This window comes from Schistocerca serialis, chromosome 7 (genome assembly GCF_023864345.2).
Source record: "Schistocerca serialis cubense isolate TAMUIC-IGC-003099 chromosome 7, iqSchSeri2.2, whole genome shotgun sequence".
Taxonomy (NCBI): Eukaryota; Metazoa; Arthropoda; class Insecta; order Orthoptera; family Acrididae; genus Schistocerca; species Schistocerca serialis.
In genome coordinates, this window is record NC_064644.1 from 148,435,387 (window position 1) to 148,438,664 (window position 3,278).

Here is a 3,278-nt window from a genome sequence, read left to right on the forward strand (position 1 = left end):
CTGCGGTTGAGATATCAGAAACATTCAAGTACATTTGTTCATTCTGAGATACAGAGTCCTAAAGTTAAATGAGAGCTGAAAAATCAGCATTTGAGATACCAGAAATATTCAAGTATACATACTTGAATATTTTTGGTAGCTCAACTGCAGATTCATACTTGAATATTTCTCGTATCTCAACTGCAGATTTTTCAGCGCTCATTTAACTTTAGGACTCTGTATCTCAGAATGAACAAAAATGGACTTGTACCACTATTGAAATAAGCCCTTCATATATCCGTTAGCCATGTAGCTGTCCTCCAAGCTTTGAGTGAGCAAGGAGTGGGAGCAGCATACATTGAAGTGCTCAGGAAAATCTACGAGAATTCTCCAGCTTATGTTAACATCGGCGAATCAACTCAAGAATTCCGCATCATGAGGGGTGTCAAGCAAGGCGATCCCATCTCCCCAAAACTGTTCTCTGCTGTACTGGAAATGGCTATGTCAAAGCTGAGCTGGGAAGGTAAGGGAATTAGAATTAATGGAAGAAGGCTTACCAACTTGAGATTTGATGATGATATTGCCTTACTGCCCAAAGACTTCGCAGAGCTCCAAAACTTAGTTATAGATCTTGCATCGGAATGTCAGCTGGTTGGCTTGAACATGAACCTTTCCAAAACAAAAGTAATATCCAACAAATGGGTCCCAGCTGGAGATGTGAAAGTCAAGGACAGTCTACTAGAAGAGGTCAGTGAATATGTCTACCTTGAAACTTCCTGGCAGATTAAAACTGTGAGCCCGACCGAGACTCGAACTCGGGACCTTTGCCTTTCGCGGGCAAGTGCTCTACCAACTGAGCTACCAAAGCACGACTCACGCCCGATACTCACAGCTTTACTTCTGCCAGTACCTCGTCTCCTACCTTCCAAACTTTACTGAAGCTCTCCTGCGAACCTTGCAGAACTGGCACTCCTGAAAGAAAGGATATTGCGGAGACGTGGCTTAGCCACAGCCTGGGGGATGTTTCTTTCAGGAGTGCTAGTTCTGCAAGGTTCGCAGGAGAGCTTCTGTAAAGTTTGGAAGGTAGGAGACGAGGTACTGGCAGAAGTAAAGCTGTGAGTACCGGGCGTGAGTCGTGCTTCGGTAGCTCGGTTGGTAGAGCACTTGCCCGCGAAAGGCAAAGGTCCCGAGTTCGATTTCTCGGTCGGGCACACAGTATTAATCTGCCAGGAAGTTTCATATCAGCGCACACTCCGCTGCAGAGTGAAAATCTCATTCTGGAAACATCCCCCAGGCTGTGGCTAAGCCATGTCTCCGCAATATCCTTTCTTTCAGGAGTGTCAGTTCTGCAAGGTTCGCAGGAGAGCTTCTGTAAAGTTTGGAAGGTAGGAGACGAGGTACTGGCAGAAGTAAAGCTGTGAGTACCGGGCGTGAGTCGTGCTTCGGTAGCTCAGTTGGTAGAGCAATTGCCCGCGAAAGGCAAAGGTCCCGAGTTCGAGTCTCGGTCGGGCACACAGTTTTAATCTGCCAGGAAGTTTCATATCAGCGCACACTCCGCTGCAGAGTGAAAATCTCATTCTGGATGTCTACCTTGGTCAGATTATAAAGATGAAGGGAGACATAAGGTCAGAAATCTATCGACGCATCAAGCTTGGCTGGCAAGCATTTGGGAAGAATTCAAAAGTATTCAGATCAAAAATGCCAGTAAATCTGAAGAAAGCGGTATTTGATCAATGCATTCTTCCTGTGATGACGTATGGCTGCGAGACATGGACACTGAACTCATTCACAAAAGGGAACTTAGGACAGCACAGAGAGTCATGGAGAGATCAATGCTGGGCTATACAAGAAAGGACAGGAAAAGGGCAGATGACATCCGGTCTGTGACGAAGGTTAATGACATCTTAGTAGGTTCCATGAAATGGCAGTGGGCTGGCCACGTTGCAAGAAGAAAAGACAACAGATGGACGAAGCTAGAACTGGAGTGGAGTCCGAGAGAGCACCGGGGGCCTAGAGGAAGAGCACCAGACAGATGGGACAAAGACATCAAGAAGATCGCTGGTAACACCTGGCAGAGAACTGCCCAAGACCGTCCCATTTGGAGAAGACTTCTGAAAACCTACCTGAATCCACGACTCGAAGAGGCCACATCATCTAATTGAATTGGCTGATGATGATGATGATGATGATGATATCCACTGAAGATCCAAAGAAACTAGTACACCTACCTAATATTGTGTAGGGTCCTGCAAGCACGCAAAAGCACTGCAACACGACGTGGTATGGACTCGACTAATGTCTGAAGTAGTGCTGAAGGAAACTGACACCATGAATCCTGCAGGCCTGTCCATAAGTCCCTAAGAGCCTCTGCTGAACAGCATGTTGCAAGGCATCCCAGATATGCTCAATAATGTTCATGTGTGGCGATTTTGGTGGCCAGTGGAAGTGTTGAAACTCACAAGCGTGTTTGTGGAGCCACTCTGTAGCAATTCTGCACGTGTGGGGCGTCGCTTTGTCCTGCTGGAATAGCCGTCGGAATGCACAATTCACATGAATGTATGCAGTTGATCAGACAGGTACTTACGTACGTGTCACCCATCAGAGTCGTATCTAGACGTATCAGGGGTCCCATGTCACTCCAACTACACTTGCCCAACGGCATTACATGTCCTCCGTCAGCTTGAACATCCCCTGCTGACATGCACGGTCCGTGGATTTATGAGGTCGTTTCCATACACGTACGCGTTAATCCGCTCGTTACAATCTGAAATGAGACTCGTCCGACCAGGCATCATGTTTTCAGCCGTCAACAGTCCAATGTCGGTGTTGCTGGGAACAGGAGAGGGGTAACATTTTGTGTCGTGCTGTCATCAAGGGTACACGAGTTTGCCTTCGGCTCCGAAAGCCCATATCGATGATGCTTCGTTGAATGTTTCGCACACTGACAATTGTTAATCGAATAGCACGGAAATCAGCAGCAGTTTGTACTTCTGTCTATTTGAACAATTCTCTTGATTCATCGTTTTCCCTGTTCTTGGAGCATCTTTTTCCATCAGTAGCGATGTCGGAGATTTGATGTTTTACCGGATACCTGATATTCACGGTACAATCGCGAAATGGTCGTACGGGAAAATCTCCACTGCATCGCTATCTCGGAGATGTTATGTCCCATAGGTCGTGCGCCGACTATTACACCACGTTCATACTCAAACCTTAATAACCTGCCATTGCAGCAGCAGTAAGCGATCGAACAACTGCGCCAGAACACTTGTCTTAAATAGGCGTTGTCGACCGCAGCG

General features: G+C 46.8%; 1 non-coding gene across 1 annotated transcript; it reads left to right on the plus strand.

Annotated features, from left to right (window-relative positions):
- The first annotated feature begins 1,417 nt into the window (after positions 1 to 1,417).
- Positions 1,418 to 1,492, plus strand: Trnas-cga (transfer RNA serine (anticodon CGA)). The gene has a single exon. It is a non-coding gene; the product is annotated as a tRNA-Ser (tRNA).
- Positions 1,493 to 3,278: the final 1,786 nt, after the last annotated feature.